At 35.9% G+C, this 19,951-nt stretch overlaps 1 pseudogene; it reads right to left on the reverse strand.

The window, feature by feature from the left end:
* Positions 1-1,031: 1,031 nt before the first annotated feature.
* Positions 1,032-19,951, reverse strand: part of LOC113043140 (zinc finger CCHC domain-containing protein 14-like) — a 28,041-nt pseudogene continuing 9,121 nt past the window's right edge.

Here is a 19,951-nt window from a genome sequence, read left to right on the forward strand (position 1 = left end):
TATTTTTTCCTTGTTTTGTTCTTGTAAAAAACAATTCATATGTGCTACTATTGTGCAATTTACAAAAGTTTGTATTAATGAGAGTTTAACTTGAAAGGATTATCAACCCATCATCGAACTAAGCTCATTTATGTATTTCTCCTGCTCAGATTTACAGCAATATAACACTTCTATTTCTGTTGACATTTAAAAAAAAATAAAATAAAAATATACACCCTTGTCTGCTATTTTCTTTGATATTTTTTTCTTAAAAAAAAAAAAAAAACTTCTGTGACCACTACCAGTTCTCAAAAACATTTTAATTCTTTTTTAAAGTGTCAAAGTGATACATTATACAAAAATTCAACAATCAAACTTCATTTAACATTCACCTCCGAATACAAAAGGGCTGCGTCAGCACTGTCATTTTAGACATAAAGCTTTCCTGCGATAATACTAGACATAATAGAAGCAGCACAAAGTAAATCAGGCGACATGCATAGCCAGTGACTCAAGATCTTTGTAATTTATAAACAGAAATATCACCATTTCCTTTGAAACATCAAAAATGTTTGGCAAAGACAACGGAATGGCATCTATTGGCTAAATGTGCCTAATGGTGAAAGTCTTGACTTTTTTCAACACATTGGAACATTTTTAGTCTAATGTTATTGAGAAACAACATGGAAAAGCCCACTTTTTGACCTTTATAGTGGTGCCTTACTGAAAACGGTTTCCTCTTGTGTTCAGTTCCATTTTTTTTTACAGTTTCAAGAATAAAAAAAAAGCTTTAGCGGCCTCAAGTGCATTGAATGTATAAACATTTAATCTGAGTGTAATAATCACTTCTATAACAAAGAGAATGTAACAAAAAAATACCATTTGAAAATAGAAAACGTGTTTTCTAAAAACCCAGATATTAACAAATACGCCATGATTACAACAACAGGAATAACACATGATGATTAAGAAGACTTCCTGTAGTCAAAAAAGCTAAAAACGCACTTCTTGAGATTGAAAACTTTTCGCTTTCACAACTGTCAGTTTTCTCCTTCCTTTGGCGAACATCCAGAAAAAAGATTGCCACTATCTTATTCACAAAAGATGACTTATAGTCACACCATGAGCAAAAAGACATGGCCATCATTGCACATTATTTGGCGAGCAAAATCTCCTTGTTTTGCTTCCAAGAATGACATGTGCAGCATGATCTGATACACTATTGGCTGCTCCACAGTGCTCAAGCGAGTCTCAAGTGAGAAGAACAGCGTGAAGAACACAAAAAGAGTGAATTCTTTTTGAACTTCCCTTTACGAAGATCCACCGTGAAGTAATTCTTTGGCACAAGGCTTTCATTGGAAGCCATAACTGATTGAACTTCATTACTTGATTCTCCTCTAAAGAGAAACTGTAATGCCTTTGCTCAGCGGAGTCTCACATCAAGTGTCTTTACACACTGAGGAAGTTGCAGGTCCAGACCAGTTCATTCACACCATTTATTCCCCTGAGTCCTGGTTGTCTGACTGTGGGGAATATTTCAGACGAAAAGTCCCTGCAAAAACAAAACAATTGCTTGTTTAAAAATGCAAAAAATAACTCCGGTTTTAGATTTTTTGAATGATGTGTGTGCACGCTAAAGCTTCGACTACAAAGCTAAGTTTGATTTTAAAAACCAATCATAGCTATTAAACAATTTCTTATTATGATTTTAAACATGAAACTAAGAATGATCTCAAAGTAAATAAAAAAAAAAGAGGTGCTAAAGTCGGATTTTGTGATAGCTGTGCTTTAAAAATTAAAATTTTATCATCTTAATTCAAGCGATGAAGGATTTTGGAAGTCTGACAGGAATTAGTGTTAAAATTAAATGTTATTTTTATCATGTATAAATTAATTCTGGTAAATAATTTATCTGGTAAACATTTCTTAGAAGTAATGTTTTAATAATCATTTCATTAGTCGTAGTTGTAATATCATTACTAGGGCTGCCCTCGACTAAAGATTTTCTGGTTAACTAGAATGCATTCATTTGAAGCAATAGTCGACTATTCGCACATTTATTAATAAATAATTGAAATAATTATTAAAAGCCTTTAATTGCCCACACTGCATAATAGGCACTCAAGCACATGCATAAAGCTTGTCACAGTAAGACGACGGCATTAACATTTTAACAATTTGATAAACTAGTGCTTTCTTTGCTTTCATTTTAAGAGATGAAGTCGGCGATACTGACAAGTCATCTCCGCAGTAATGATGTGCCTGTGTGCATGTTTCATAGCAGATTCCATAATCTGAGATAATCAGATTCCATAATCTATTTGAAAGTAGACATTTCACTCTCTACAGACATATATTTCATAACTAAGGCAAGTATTCACAGTTTTGCAGTTTTGCGCTCAAGTTCAGAGAGACCGAGACGGCAGAAAGCGCATGCTGTTTGCTTTCATTATTTTACAAAAGCGCAATGTTTTGTTGTTATTGTGAGTGCACACAAATAAACAGAGTCTTTACAGATTTGAAAGATGTATTACTGTTATCTGTCTGACCAAAAATGAGGGAGTATTTTATGAGCATGTGATGCACCGGCGCCTCCATCTGTCCTGCAGTGAGTGCTTTATTCAGCTTCCACACTCCAATTTCCTTAACATTACCCATTATACAGTAAATTCGTGATTCCATGATTCTGTCCGCGTTTTTCGCATTCGCAGAAATCATAGGGCCCTAAAAAGTATCCTGGGTGGATTATAATATAGTGTTTTGATGTTCTGGGTGGTTGCTAGTGTATTGCTATGTAGTTGCTCAGGTGTTATGAGTTCGCAAGCACTACTTTTAAACAATGCTGTTACCTTGTTGTGCAGAGTCCATTGCTGGCTGCTTGCAGTCTTGTGCTCGATGCCCACTCAGCCCACAGTTATAGCAGGACACATTCCCTGTTTTCTTATGCCCAGTACTTCCATTTCCCATCATTCCATGGGGCTGGTACACACCACCCCCTCCCCTAGAAAACCCTGCACTGGTGGAAGCACAAGATTTTGTTGTGAGTCATGTGATAGACTACTGTTGTAAATAGGCGGGGCCACGAGGGGGTGGGAAAAGGGAGAGGCGGGACCACTTCCTGTAAGGAGGGGGCTGAAATGAAGCAAAGGCCCTAATGTGAATACTGAAGTTCCTGAAAACGGATGTGGAAAATATCCGGCGTAACTAGCCGGAAGTGCCCCGTACGAACCACAGTTGCCGCTACAACCACAAGAGCTACAAACGCACAATGAGGAACTGGAGTTAGCGCTGTTTGCTTGTACTGAGGCATAGCCGCTATTCTCTGTGGATGCTGGGCTAGAACTGGGTGTGACTGTGGGTGTACTGTTAACGCAGTATGTGTTCCCGGGAACTGCCGCCATGGGAACGTTGCTGGCTGTTGCTATTGGAACTCCACTGACAGTTGAGAAGGTGGGTCTGGTGGAGGAACTCGATGAGGGGCAGGAGGACGGGGTGGAGAAAGGGTACGACCCTGTGCGTGGAACAGAAAACGACACTTGCAAATGTAAGGGTGGGTGGGAAGCATGATGGAGGGTGTTAGATGTGGAGGTGAGAGCAGTGCTGGTCTCCACCATGAGACCTGGAGGGGAGCGAAGCACTGTGAGGGGCCCACGGGGGCTTGACACATCCTGGTGCCTCGGAGAACTGTCAAGATTCAACCCAGGGAAGATGTTCTCAAGCCGGACACCCATGGTGACCCCAGACCCCATCGGTTTGGGACGTTCTTCTGAACAGAGAGTGGGTGGACGAAGTTTGCGGGGAGAGTTGATAACGCGGCCTGGGGAGAGGAGAGGCAAGGATGGAGGGGGCAAATTCATTTGGGAGGGACAGAGGGAGGGATCGTTCTGGACTGGGAGGACTTGGGCAGTGGGACGGCTGGGACCGGTGGTTACCGCAGGATTGACGAGAAAGCATGACCGCTCTTTCTCACCAGGATCCAAACCAGACTCGAAACCTGAAAGTAAATAAAGACCTAAAATGAGATGCAATATATAATATATATCCAATATAAATATTTTTTTAAGTATATATATATATATATATATATATATATATATATATGTATGTGTGTGTGTGAGAGTTTATATATATATATTAGGGCCGGGACTTTAACACGTTAATTGAGATTAATTAATTACACAAAAAATAACGCGTTAACTAAGATTAATTCATTACAGAAAAAATTCCCGCATTTTTAATAACTCATTTTTGCACCGCGGAACGTTTCTCACTGGATTTGTTTCGGCGGAACGATTATACTGAAGCACCAACTAGCGTTCGCATATCACCGCAGCAGCACATCGAGCCTCAAGTACAGATGCTCACTTTGGCTATTGTTAATGATTTAAATTTACAAGGCATTAAGATTTTTGATAAGGAATTTAAGATTAGTCAATTTGCAGACGATACTGCAATTTTTCTAAAAGATAAAAGCATGGTTTTAATTGGACCCATTAATTAAAACTAATTAATACTTTTTCTGTTGCCTCAGGTTTGTCTCTCAATATTAATAAATGTGTACTGTTGCCTATACACTCTTGTCCTGAGAGCTCTATTGCCTCAATTAATGTCCAGACCGAGGTAAAATATTTGGGTTTAACAATATCTAAGAGTGTTCGTAGGATAGAGGAGATTAACATTGAGAAACGTATCGCTGAGATGAAAAAATCTCTAAGTCACTGGCTGACCAGAGACCTCACAGTATTTGGGAGAGTTATTTTATCTAAAGCTGATGGTGTGTCTAAGTTAATATATCCTTGTCACTCCTTGTTTATTTCTGACAGAAATATTAGGAAGGCCAACTCAATAATTTTTCAATTTCTGTGGAGAAATAAGACACATTATTTAAAAAGGTTCCAGATAGTTAAAGAGTATATAAATGGTGGATTAAAAGCCTTAGATTTTGAAGCCTTGATAGGCTCATTTAGAATCAAGTGGTTAAATTTTTTTTTTGCTTATTCCAACTCTATGTGGTTTCACATACCTAGGGCTATTTTTGGAAAGCTTGGTGGTATTGATTTTCTACTGAGATGTGACTTTCATATTAATAAGATTCCACTTGCACTGTCTAAATTTCATAGTCAAATACTACACTTTTGGAAAATGATTTTCACACATAACTTTACTCCACACAGTTCAGTTCTGTGGAACAATAGAACAATTCTTATAAATAGAAAATCATTATTTAAAGCTGATTGGTTCGACAAGGGAATTCTTTTTGTAACTGACTTGATGGATTGTAAAGGTATTCTGTTGGATTACACCAGTTTTGTTGAACGTTTTAATATAAACTGTACTCTCAGAGAGTTTCAAAGAATTTGTAAAGCTATTCCTATAGCCTTGATCCAACTAATCCAGAATACTTTGACTTACTCTGATGTCACTCCAGTATTGCCAAATCTAGTAATTGGTCATCATAATTTAGTAGATAAAAAATTCAATAATAGAATTGTTACAGATGCTTTTAAATCTAGATTGTTCTACGATTATAATAAAAACAATGTGCTTGTTAACTCTTTTTATATGAGGGAAAAAGCCTTCTCTAAATATGTGAAATGGCCAATTCCCCCTAAAGTTAAAGAGACACATTTCAAAATTTGTCATAAGATTTATCCAGTTTCCAATTTTCTTCATAAGCGATTTAAATTTGATAAGGCGAGTTGTGCCTTTTCTGATTTTACTGATGAATCTCTAGAACACTTATTTTTCACTTGCTCCATTTCATGCCGGTCCTGGAGTGATGTAAGAAACTGGCTGAATTTAAAAATGTCAAACATCCCTGTATTTAACATCAACCATATCCTGTTTTATGTTGATGGTTTAGATAATTCAATATCAGACATTGTGAATATTGTTTTCTTACTTGCTAAATATCATATTCATTGTTGTAAGTGGAAAGACTCTCGCCCCTGTTTTGAACATTTCATGAATGAATTTAAAATATTCTACTCCTCATTGAGACTACTTAAAAATGGTTGTGCCCTGAAAATTTCATCAGACATGTCAGTGTTTCTTGTATTGTAATTTTATTTATTGACTATCTTTTGCCTTAAATGTATTGTGGATCCCCTTAAGGTTTGATATAGACTGTAATTGTATTTGATGTTATACTATGCTGTTACCTCTACGAGATATTGTATTGTATTGTTTAATAAAAAAAAAAAAAAAAGTATCACCTCAATGCAAAACATATAGCAGCTAGCGTGGACTTTACACTTTATGTTGAACTATGTATTATTTTGTTTGTGCAACAGTTTATGTTGAGCTCTTTATTGTTTTGGCCAAGGTTATTGAGAGTTGGACTTAGTATGTTATGGCCTCTGAAGCAACAGAGAGATGTTTTCTAATAGTCAGTGTTTCCAATGTTCTGAATGTAATTGACAGTATTGTGTTTTACTTAAAAAACACTTTACAGAAGGTTCCAGCACCTATAAGCTTCCTGAATTTCTGAAATGTACTATTTCTAAATTGTTTCTAAATATGCTATTTCTACACTTCATGGCAAAAATTGCACTGGTCTGCTAGACTTGGTTGAACAAAAATAAACAATATTTTGTTGCTTAAGCTTATGTATTCAGTCATTATTCAATGGTATACTATAAATCCATGTGAAAAAAAATTACTTCTCACTGTTTTCAGGTCAAATATTTATATGCGATTAAAATGCGATTAATTTCGATTAATTAATTACAAAGACTGTAATTAATTAGATTAATTTTTTTAATCGAGTCCCGGCCCTAATATATATATATAAATAAATATTTTGTGTCACAGTATGCTGGACAGACATTTACAGCAAACAATTCAATATCCACTATATAAATATTAATGGTAAAACCATCCGTTCTTACGTCTGTGAAGGTCTTTGACCCGGTCAAAAGAAGTGTCACGTGATAAAGGGGTCATTGGACTGGAAGGAGCACTGGAATAGCCTGAGGAGGAACTGCTGTCCCGTGGAATGGGCACCGAGCTGTTCTCGACGTCTACCCGTAGCTCTTAACATCCACACATAAAACAGATCATAATCTCTTGCATTCATACAACTATATAAACTTTTGTATACTTTCATTTAAATGCTAATAACCTAAACATATCAATTAGTATTATGTTTTAAACATGTGTACAGTACCACTTCCAGTGTGTGCGTGCGTCAGGGGTCCGATATGACTGGAAGGGGTCACTCTGGCAACCCCACTACAGGAAACTGGAAATTGAGACACCACGTATCTTTTCTCCAGCTTCTCTCTGACAAGAAAACCAAAATATCATTTTTTACTTTATGTTAATGTACCATTTGATGATAAACAATGACTGGATCATGAACGTCAAAGATTTATTTTGTAAAACATCATATTCCAGCAATGACACCTAGATGGCGCTGTGTACAAAAACATAACGCACTCACTGCATGTGCATTATTCTACCAGTTGAAGTTGATCCTCTGTGTAGACTTTTTATAAACAGAAGAAAGATTGTGTGTGTTTTTTTTTAAATATAGGCGAACGGTATGATTAACCTGGTTCAAGTTGTAATTGGGGCTTTCAGTTCAGAAACTTTACAAAGTGGAGTAGAAATAAACATTATTTTCGTTTTAGCTAGTGTCAGTGAGAACCACGAGACTTGTGAAGCAGTATAACCTTTACTGTTGTTTTCAGGCATGGAAAACCTCCCGAGGATTAGTTTCTGTTATCTGTTAAGATATCTTGGCTCCCACAGCTCTACCTGAGCAATGGAAACTCGCTGATGTGAGAAATGGAAAAAGTTACTTGCTCCACTTCCGTACTGATCTCAAACTCTCGATGCCAAACTCTTATCTAAAGGAAGTGATCGGTCCTGGAATTGTGGAAACTGACAATTTCCCAACATTTAAATAATTGTTAAAATGCAACAAATATAGGTTACGGAAATAGTTTGCCTGATAACAATAAAAATTTCCATTATTTCCTCACCAGCATGCTTGTTCCAAACCCATTTGATATTGTGTGAAATAAACTAATGGTAAATTAATCTAAATTAAATAAACTCTACATACAGTAGATTCAAAAGTTTGGGGTCTGAATCATTTTTAAAATGTTTTTGAAATATATTTTCTCACCAAGACTGCACTTCATCAAAAATGCCATAAAAACTGTAATATTGCATATTTATTATTGCAATTTAAAATAAAAATTTCTATTCAAATATATTTTATTATGTAATTTATTTTCCTGTGATGCAAAGCTGAATTTTCAGCATCATAATTCCAGTCTTCAGTCACATGATCCTTAAAAAAAAAAAAAATCTAATATGCTGATTTGCTGCTAAAGAAACTTATTATTAATATCAAAGTTGAAAACAGCTGTGCTGCTTAATATCTGTGTGGAAACTGGTACAAATTGTATATTTACATTTTTAAGACTTTTCTGATTAATCGGAAGTTATTTTAATGTGTCCTTGTTGAACAAAAATATGAATAGTGAATAGTGAAGTGTGATTCACTAAATATTCTTTTTCGTATTAATTGGTGCCTAATGAGCTTAAGCAGTGTCACTGTTATTCTTTATAGCACAAAGATATTTTCTGCCTATGCAAATTAGCTTAATTATAGATTGTATGTACATAACACTCTTTTACCTGCATATTTAATATTGCACTATTTATACCCACGGAAAACAGACGGTAAGCTGAATTTTATTTAAAAAAGGCATTTAAGAACATTTGGCATTTATCATGGCAGAAGTAATTGCATTTAAACAACCCCACAATGTTTCTAAGGTTGTTTATGGCACGACGCATGCAGATCAAATACATCGGTGTCATAATTTAAGCACAAATCACACTCACTTCTGAAGCTCCAGCTGAGTCTTGAGTTTCTTCTTGGCCCCCTGAGTGAGGTCGTACTTGTTCAGATCCTCTTCTGTGAGAGCGAGGAACTGAGAAAGTGAATAAGGAGATCATAATTTAGATAAGCTCTAGTGGGAGAGATATGTCAGGAAGCAAATATGTATTTCTTGGCTGCAATATCCGAAATCTGTTCCCTTAACATCTCTTCCAATAAATGTAATCTGTCATCTTAGAGACGACTCTCATACCAAGGGAAGGAGCCACTTGAAGTCACGTACCTCCTCCATGGTTAGTTGTTTGAAGACGGGGTAGTATTTATGCAACCGTAGTTTACGAAGCCAGTCCAGGATGCCATTCTGCTCCGGGCTGGGCTGCTGGGACTGGGCTTGGGGTTGGGGTGCGGGGTTTGTGAGGTGTGTCTGTGGTTGGCTGGACTCCCCCATGGGTACGGCAGTGCCAGGGAGGATGGCCATCGCTGTCTGGGGAGGGAGAGGGGGCAGGTGGGCAGGGGAGCTCTGTGGGAGGGGCGCATGGACACTTAGGACAGGCTGGATGCTGGCGACACCACAAATGGGCCTGAGACAGAGTGAGAGCAGGTTTATGGATGGGGAGAAGACAGATGTGAGAGTGCTTGAGGTGAAGGCTTGTTAAACTCACCTGCTCGCTCCCCTGTACTGAAGCAGACAGCCCAGATCTGCAAAACATGGAAGTGACAAAGTGTGATTCAGAAATATAGCTCGATTTGATATGAATGATCAAACTGAATGCGTAAATACTGAAGAAACAAGTCACATTTTAAATGAAATTGCAACAAAATTTTGGTTATTAAATAATCATTATTAAATAGAATTTAATAATGGAATTTAAACAAATTCAAACGTAATTTGTTTAAACAAAATAACAACCGATAAGGACCATTATGATTTTTTTAATTCTTTAAATTGAAAGTATATTTTAATTAAACAATAAAATGTATTTAAAAGTATTATGTATGTATGTGTATATGATAATAATATAATAATATCCAAAATAGTCATTATTGTGTTTATACAAATATTATATATATATATATATATATATATATATATATATATATATATATATATATATATATATATATATATATATATATATATATATATATATATATATATATATATATATATATATATATATATATATATATAGACTATTTTGGATATTATTATCATCACCATAAACCAAAATATGATTTCTTATTTCTCCCTTTGATTTCGAAGTGGAGTATGAAGCTGGGTGTTTTTTGACAGATTTCGTGACTTGCACTGATGTTATTCCAACTACAACTTTCTATTGAGTTGTAAACAACTGTAATATTAATAATAATAGTGTCCAAAATAATTAGTTTGTTTATTGCAGAGCCCACTCTTATTGTACTTGATAGCAAAAAATTAGATCTTGGCTGAAAAATATAGCTTAACTACAACACAAATGATCAAGCAATAAGAATTTTGCACTTCATTCTATCCAAGGGGGTTTCCGTCCCTTGCCCCACCACTAAAAATAACATCACAGACACACATCTAGGTTCTAGTGGCCATTCATCCTATTAATAGTTTCCCAAGATGAGGTCACTTCTGAAGCCTCCAAGCACAAGCAGGTCAAATCAAATCCCCACTGTACCGAAACAAACTCCCCATTTCCCCAGGAGATGGTGCAGTCCAGAAAAATATCATCTATGGTGACAAGTGAGGGATGAACCATTGTGAGGCAGGAAATAGGGGCTTACTTGTGCTGGTAGGGAGCTGAGGTTCAGACGAAGTGCTGAAGAAGAAACAGACTTTGTCATGTTTAAGAACATGAGGTGGAAGAGAGGTCAAGCATCTGTGGAGAAGAGTAAAAATTAAAAAAATTGTGAATGTATTGTTTCCCTCCATTTCCATGCACCAATAATATATATATTCTCTGTTTAGAGAAGTACCGAGGATCTAGTTCATGAGTGGAATCAAGTCCAGGCATTTGGGGCAGAAGTTTCTCTAGACATTCATCAGGAAAGAGCTGAGATAGCTGAAGAGAGAAACAACAGAAACACAATCACACGGTTTCATGACGTTACAACTTGTCAGCACTCATCAGTGAACACATTCACTGGTTTTCAACTTCACAGCACTGATTATTCAACACAGTCAAAGCCATTTTGTCTAAACATAATATTTTTTATTAAATCCCAGAGCTTTCTGACCCTTCACAGACACCAATGCAACTGATATGTTCAAGGCACAGAAAGGTAAGGACTTTGTTAATGTTAAGCCATCTCTAATATGAGAATTATTTTTTTTGTGTGTGTGAAGAAAACAAAAAATAACGCCTTTTTGTGAAGATTTCTTCTCTTCCGGCTCAAAAAGCCGGCTTGTGTTGTAGTACTCTCCTGAATGCATTTCGAAGAGTGAAAAGGAAGAGAGGAAATTGTTGAATAAAGTCGTTATTTTTGTTTACTTTGTGCACAGTATTTTAGCTGCTTCATAATACTAATGTTGAACCACTGATGACACATGGACTATTTTAACGATGTCCTAACTACCTTTCTGGGCCTTGAATGTGTCAGTTGAGTTGCTGTCTATGGAGGGTCAGAAAGCTCTCGGATTTCATCAAAAATATCTACATTTGTGTTCCGAAGATGAACAAATGACATGGAGGTGAGTATAAAAATGACAGAATTTCCATTTTTGGGTGAACTATCCCTTTAACATTTATTACAGACCACTTTAGTAGTTAACTTTTAAGACTTTTCATCTCGACACACTAGCTCAACATTTCTCACATCCGTGAAACACAACACAAATGACTGTCACTCACCTGAGAGATAAACTCCACAACTTCCTGAAGGGTTTTGCTGACAGTCGACAAAGAGGAGTCGGACCACAAGGCCTTCGACCAAGAGAAAAGTATGACAAACATAACAAGTACATTACACATTTTGGCTGCAATTGTTCTGTAAAAATATGACAACTAGAGAAATTACTTGCTTTTCATGGAGATTTTATTAAATTTTGTTCAAATGTTCTGATTTTTGGAAGACTGTACTGCAAACTCACCTCCAAGATGTATTCTGTTGGTTTGTCTGATTTGGGTGTAACTCCCCTTAGTTCAATTCTTTCAATGTACACTTCAGAAAGACAAAAAACAAGAAAAACACCTTGAGTATAAAGATTTAAATCTGTTAGACTTACTTTGTAAAAAAAAAAAAAAAAAACATTTTACTGTTTTCTTACTTCTTTAATACTATTTATCAAAGAATCCAGAAAAACTGTCCTACGGTTTGCACAAACATATTAATCAGCTCAACGGATAATATGAATAAATATGTCTTATGTACAAAGTCAACAAAACAATGTTTAATACTGAGTATCAACCTGAATAAAACTGGGCCTGAAATACTCTGAATGTACTCTGTAGGCAGAAGGTTTATTGCTTATGAAATCATACATAGGCCTGTCACGATAAAAAAATTAGCTCGATAATTTTTCCGGCCGCAATAATTTCTTTTTTCAATTTTTATTTAAAAAATGTAACATGTCAAGAAGTGGGGTTAGTCTGGAGCACAGCCTGTGGACAGCCCGTGGCAGAAAACACCCTCTCCGATGGCACAGATGTCCCGGGAATAAAGAGATAACATCTCACTAGAGCCTAATGTTTAATATTTGTAATAAAAGTGCAATTTTGTTTTACATCCATTTATTTATTGAGACTGAGAGTCTATTGTTTTTATTGGTTTTGGTTGTTTTGTTTATTTATTGTGGATATTTAACATTTTTCCATTTTAAGTGTTAAATATTCCTTAGAAATAAAAGTTTATTGATCTTTGAAAAGGTGTACCTGCATTATTATGCCATTATCATTATATTAGTTGAAACTGGTCTTAGAATGACAATTTTATCATTTATCGCAATAATTTCTTGGGCAATTTATCGTCCAGCAAAATTTATCATGACATGCCTAATAATATACTATTTCTCCTAAAATATTAACTTTTGCATTGAACACAACAAAGCTTGCATTCACAATAGTTGCATTTACCCCAAATAACTGAATGTGTTAGGTTCACTCCCTGAGTCTTGAAAAAAGAATTAGACACACACTCTTCGAATTGTATTATGGTAGTATTATCACAGACCGTTTGGATTCTATTAGAGGAGAGGAGTATGTGAGAAAATCCTCAAGAACTTAATAGCCTCTCAGGCACTTTCTGGCAGGTTAGAACTCATTCAGCTCAGCGTATTTAGCTAAAAAGGAAAAACCTGAGAGGCGAGAATTTGAGCCTCCAGGCAGTTCATTTCAAAAACACATTTTGATGGCAAACCAGCGTCTTAACTGCTTTAATATGAAGTTCTAAAATGAGAAAAAAGGACAGAAGGCAATATATATGTATTGTGTTATAACGTATATACTTCTTCATCATTAAATTGATTGAAAATGACAATATAAAAATATTTGTAGTCTTACAAAAGCTAAAAAATATCTTTCTGATCATCAACCTGGAAAAAATATCACTGTTTCCACAAAATAATTTAGCAGCACAATTGCTTTTACCATTGACTATAAAAAAAAAAGTTCTTGAGTTCCAACTGAGCATTAGAATGATTTCTGGGGATCATGTGACGCTAAAGACTAGAGTAATGGCTGCTGAAAATTCAGCTTTACATCACAGGAATAAATTACATCTTAAAACATAATTAAACAGGAAAGAGTTTTTTAAATTGTATATAGAATTTTATTATTTTTTTTATAATTTTTCAACAATTTTTCTTTTTACTGTATTTTTAAATAAAAGAAAAGTTGCCTTGGTTAGCCTAAGAGACTTTAAAAAGTCTTCATTTGCATACATACGCACACACACACACACACACACACACGAGTGAGCAGGAGCACATCCGGAGTCTGCTCACCGTAAACATGGGCAAGCATGTTAAATATACCCTGCAGAGTCAGCACTTCCTGTAGTGTGTGTGGAGAGAGAGAGAGAGAGAGAGCGAGAGAAGTCTGAATGGAATTCTGTTGAGTTCAATGCATCAAAAGATCTAAGAGCAATAGATCGCCACCAATGCTTCATTGAGATTCAGAAATATTCCAGCCATTTTTTTAAAAACAGATGCTAAGATCGAGCAACTACTAGTTGTCATAAAAGTCATACAGGTTAGGAGTGAATTGAAGGTTAATAAACGATCACAGAGTTTTCTTGTTTTCCAGTCTTTGATAGTCTCATCTCTTTCTTCATCTCCAGCAGGCAAGTGTGAGCTCATCTGGAATGTTCCAGAGAGGAGGAGGCTTTTCCCTTCAGCAAAGAGAGATGCCTGCCATCTCCTCCCAAACCACCCGCCAAACCCCTCATTACACTGTGTGTTTTTATATGTGTGTGAGTGTGCCACAGAGTGAAAGTCAACCACAAACCCAGAGAGAGGTCACTGCCAGAGGAAGAAGAGGTTTGTGTAGTGGTTTGAGATGACAGTCATAAGTGCAGACGGACAAAGACAAACGGGATGAGATGCAAAGCATCTTTCATCTGACACAAAAAAAAATCATTTAAAGAGCATTTGCTATATGTCACTAAAACTCAGATCTGTAATAGTGATGTTTCTAATTAAGATTGCATGTAAATCCAAAGCTTATATACAAATTCAATGCTTATAATAGAATGTGATGCTTTCTTTGATGCATTTTCATCTAAAAAGTTATTTTAGAGCATTTGCTTATTTTTCATTGTTTTCACAACTCATGAAAACACACATTAATGCATTATTGTTATATTTTATGTTTTAAGAAAGTATTCTTATTAATAACACTTATGTATAAAGATGTATTTATATAGCAATAATAACAATACAAATGATTAATGTTTATTATCGCTATATAACTACTATAAAATACTAGGGGTGTAACGGTTCACAAAATTAATGGTTCGGTTAGGTACAACACAGTGGTTTGGTTCGGTACAGGGGTAATTGGTTACGTCGACTCGCAATGTTGAAAATATTTCTGTTTTAAACCATGAAGGCGAGCCAATGGATATCACACAAGCAACGTGCAAACTTTGTGCAAAAGTTATGCCTGTTAACATCTTATGCTGCGTTCAAGCCCTCCTGGGAAGTTCGTACGCACGAGGTGGGAAGTCGTGCTTACGACGGCATGTGCGTTCAAGTCAGTTTCGTCGGAGCAAAATGGCGGAGTACTTTCTCTTAATTAATAACCCAAAAATACAGCAATGTTCTTAAATTTTTGTTCTAGAAAATGAAGAACAAAGATATGTGCATGAGGTATACTTTGTTTTTTAATGTTTCAAATTAATTTATGAAGCCACTGCAAAAAATTTGTTACAAGTTGCATTGTTATATTATAATACCATAATATTATGCGTCGTCGATTAACTTACTGCACTGTAAATAGAAAAGCCTGACAATATCACAGCTAAATACCTTTATGTATTGTGTATTCCGCCATGTTATTCACTGACACGCCCCCAACTCGTACAGATCGGGGCTTAAAGAAAATCCTGAGCTCCCCACTGGTATTTTAGATGTTGTGGTGGCATTCATGTGCATTCAACTCGTAAATACGATCTATATGAGATGACTTGAACGCACCATTAATCTCAGTAATTACATTTCCCATAATCCTCTGCCTGGACACATCCTTAACTCTAATCACCAGTTGTTCATCAGCTGTCTCACATTAGAAGGACTTTAAAAGTAGCACACACTCTCTGACTTTGCTGGTGATTTAACGTTTAGCACATGTCTAGTCCAAGTTCCTGTGTTTTCTGAGTTTCTGTGTTCCTTGTTGCCCTGCCTAGCCTTGTTTTCTTATCATTTGCTGCCTGCGCTGACCATCGCCTGTCTTGTGGATTACCCTTTTACCCTTTTGTCTGCCCTGGTTGTCTGACTGCACGTTTAATTAAGCCTACACCTATAATTAATTGTATAGACCTGTTTTAAAATACCTTTTTTTAAATACATTTTAATTGAGGAGGAAACATATAACCTAATATTTTGTTATCCTTTCATCACCTCAGTTATTCGGTAAATAATGTGGGGAAAATTAATTGTAATTTTAATTTAACAATAAAAGTAACTAGTAATAATAATAGGCCTAATAAAAATAAGAATGTAACAGCCTACATTAATTGTAAATGCCAAATCCTTCTAATATTGCCAACAATTGATGTTTTTGACAATATCTCAGGCTATCGTTGATACCAGATCATCATCTTTCGACACACCCCAGCAAAGTGAGGTTATCGTGAGGCCACTGGGCAGACAGCACAGTGCCTGTTACATCATTTGGGCTGCCTTATTGAGGGCAGTGGCACTGAGAACATTATATTTAACACACTTTAAGCTTTTTTATTTTCTAAATGAAATAAGATTATTCCAACGAATAGTTTGGTTTGTAATGCGTACCGAACTGGAAGCATTGTACCGAATGGTTCAATATGAATGTGTATTATTACACTGTTTTTTTAAATCCAGATCCATTTAAAATTAGTCAACATTTATTGTATTTCATATTCCAGTTTTAACCCTAACCCACGAACACATAAACATTTTCCAAAATGATGATCATTTCCCTTAATTTCCTACGCCAATAATGGTTTTAATAAAGTTTAAAAACAACATGAAGAAATCATAACTTACTATCTTAATTTAGAGAAATATGTCTAATCTGCTGAGGAAAAAATCTATTATAAATATTAAAGAAAAATTTAAACATAATTAATCCAACTTAATGATCTAATGATTTGTGGCAAAACATTTGAATGACAGTGTTGAATTTCTTTGAATTGCAGTTGAGTAATTTCCTCTTCCTGTTATTCCAATTCAAAGTCAACATAATGTCAGGCCAATTCAAGCATCCGGAAATCGCTCATGAAAAGTCATGACTCCAGAGACAGAACTTGATATTTTTCATAGAAAACTCCAGGATGGGTTGGTGTAATACTTCTGCACTCAACTGTACCATACAATATAACTATTTGGATGGGTTTAATGGTGTAAATAATGTCATATACCAAGCCTGAACAGGATTGGGATCTCTGTAGATTTAATTTTGTTTTTAAATCAGGCAGGATGCCCGAAGTACTGCTGATTTATCTAGAAAGAATTCAACAAATACAAATACATTTACTATCTGAATAGGATTTGAGCTGTAAAAGAAAAATTCACCTAAAAATAAAAACTTGCTAAAAAAAAATATTATCACCCTCAAGCCTACCATATAATTTTTCTTTTTTTCATTGAGCAGATTTGGGGATTTTTTACATAAAATCACTTGCTCACCATCAGATCCTCTGCATTGAATAGGTGCCGTCAGATTGAGAGTCCAAACAGCTGATAAAAACACCACAGTAATACACAATTAATCCACACCACTCCAGTCCATCAATTAACATCTTGGAAAGTGAAAAGCTGCATGTTTTTAAAAGTCAAATCCATCATAAAAGAGTTTTTTAAGTCCATCCCCAGTTGAAAAAAACATACTACCTCATGTGTAGTTGGTGCAATATGACTGTTGCACTTTTGTCTTTTGTGGTGTCTCACACATGAGTGGCTTTTAAAACACTTTAAGCTTTTACATGCTGCACTGCTCATCAACATAGGTTCCAAAACAGTGGAGCAATAAGACCCTGGAGGCGGGGCAACTGTTGCAAGCTTTGGCTGGCATGATAACGTTTGTATTTGACTGCAACATGGCAGAGTAGGCATTCTGCGCTGTATGTTTTTAATAAAACCATTCCTGAGCACTGCATCTCACGGTTTTAGATGCAAAAACGTGTTCTGTGTAGTAAGAATCTAGAGTAAATATATGCGCATATAGCATGACAGATCACTGAAATGGGGCTTGTTCTATTTACTTTAAAACATTTGTTTACAGGACATATAAGTGTACAAGATACTTTTCACATGCCAATATTTAAAATGTGTTTTGTTTGCAAGGGAATAGGGATTTTGATTATTTTCTACCTCTGACATGTCAGTATTTTTATTTTGTTTGCAAAAAAAAAAAGTTATTTTCTTTTCTTGAAATATGAATTTAATGAAATATAATGAAATATAATTTTTCTTAAGACGTCTTCATATCAAACAAGCTATAATTTTATTGTGTGAAATATTGTAACAAATAACCATAAATTATTTGTTTCCATCGAATCTTTTAAAATCACAAAGATAAGAAATGCACTTTAAAAAAATTAAAAAATCCACTTTAAAGGGGGGGGTGAAATGCTATTTCATGCATACTGAGTTTTTTACACTGTTAAAGAGTTGGATTCCCATGCTAAACATGGACAAAGTTTAAAAAATTAAGTTGTACGTTTGAAGGAGTATTTTGGTTCCAAAAAAACCTTTCCGGTTTGTCACAAGTTTCTGAAAGTTTTTTTCGAGTATGGCTCTGTGTGATGTTAGATGGAGCGGAATTTCCTTATATGGGTCCTAAGGCGCTTCTGCCGGAAGAGCACGCGCTCCCGTATAGCAGAGCACTGAGAGGCTGAGCACAGCCTGATCAGAGCGAGAGCGTCGCGAAAAGTCACAAAAGAAGTGTGTTTTTGGTTGCCAGGGCAAGACAACCCTGCACAGATTACCAAAAGAGAAACAAAGAGAAGGGACCAGTGGATGGAGTTTATTTTTACAGAGCATCAACTGAGTTATGCAAGTGTTTTTGTTTGTTCCCTGCATTTCGGATTGCACATCGTTTATTTCTTAAGGATAATGCAGTCCCAACGAAAAAGGGTCACGATCTTGTGTTGGAACCACATGCGGTGAGTAAAACTGCTTCAAATATCTCTGTGTTGTTAACTTAGCTATCGGTGCGTAAGCACATCAAGTAAACAACATGCGATGTTGTCATCAAACTGCACTTTCTACATGTACAGCTTAAAGAAAAAAAAAAAAAAAAAAAAAGACGACATAAAGTGGAACTTAGTCATTTTCCAAAACCGCTAAGCAAATATATACAGTTTCAGTACATACCACATAGAGACGTCGTTGCTGATGCTGCTCTTGTTAAATTTCAGCCTCTGGATCTGTGTCACAGCTTCCAAACACTCTCAACGCAAAAGCCTTCTGGCGCTCGTGATTCTTTAGCTCCGCCCACACGTCACGCCTCTAGGCGCTCGTGTTTTTCCGGGAAAAATCGGTACAGGCTATCTTTCTCTTATAAATATAATAAAAATAAAGACTTTTTGGAGTTATGAAGGATGCAGTACTACTCTATACGTACTCAAGATTAACAGGATATTGAGTGAAAACGAGCATTTCACCCCCCCTTTAAATAGTTGAGTATATTTAAGGTACAAACCTTTAATGAACTATGAAACTAAAAATCAAATAATTGTTAAATAATTGTAATCGAGGTAAGTATTCAAGCATTCGAGATATTCCCCAGTCCTCTCCTGAGGGTGAGTACATTTTCAGCAAAGTTCATTTTAGGGTGAACTACTCCTTTAATGTATATTTATGAAACTGTTATTTTGAGTTCTGCTTCAACACAAACAAACATCTCTCTCACACAGATTTCTGTACTTTTTTTACACCCACACACACATATCTTAGTCTCTACGCTCTGTATACTTTGGATGCCCCGGGGCTTGCAGTTGCCGCATACCTGATGCCAGGCCGGCTAATCCAAGGATTTCTCCCATTCTTACAGCTCTGGTTACCCACCAAGCCTTATACTACACACATACAAACACTATGACAACTCTAAACACAGACATATGCACAAAAACAGACAAGTAGATCTAGATCTAGAGTCATGGACTCAAGCACATCCATTTCAACATTAACTCCACAAACACCAAAACTCAGCAGAACTTCCGGGAATTTCAAAGGACCCGAAAAAAATCTTTGTTATCATTGTGAGATCCTGTGCAGTGCCTCTCTGAAGAACAGCTGTTTCAACCCTCTTTGATCCAACTCATGTTCATACAAACCTGCAATGTTTTTTTGAAAATGAAGCCTTGTGATTTCTTTTGCTAATGAATGCATGTGTGTATGTGAGAGTGTTGACGGATGGCTGAAGCTCGTGCTGAAGACATGCGGTGAAGCCTGTGAGGTAATGTAGTGGAGAAGCATTAAATTAC

Source organism: Carassius auratus, chromosome 25 (genome assembly GCF_003368295.1).
Source record: "Carassius auratus strain Wakin chromosome 25, ASM336829v1, whole genome shotgun sequence".
NCBI lineage: Eukaryota > Metazoa > Chordata > Actinopteri > Cypriniformes > Cyprinidae > Carassius > Carassius auratus.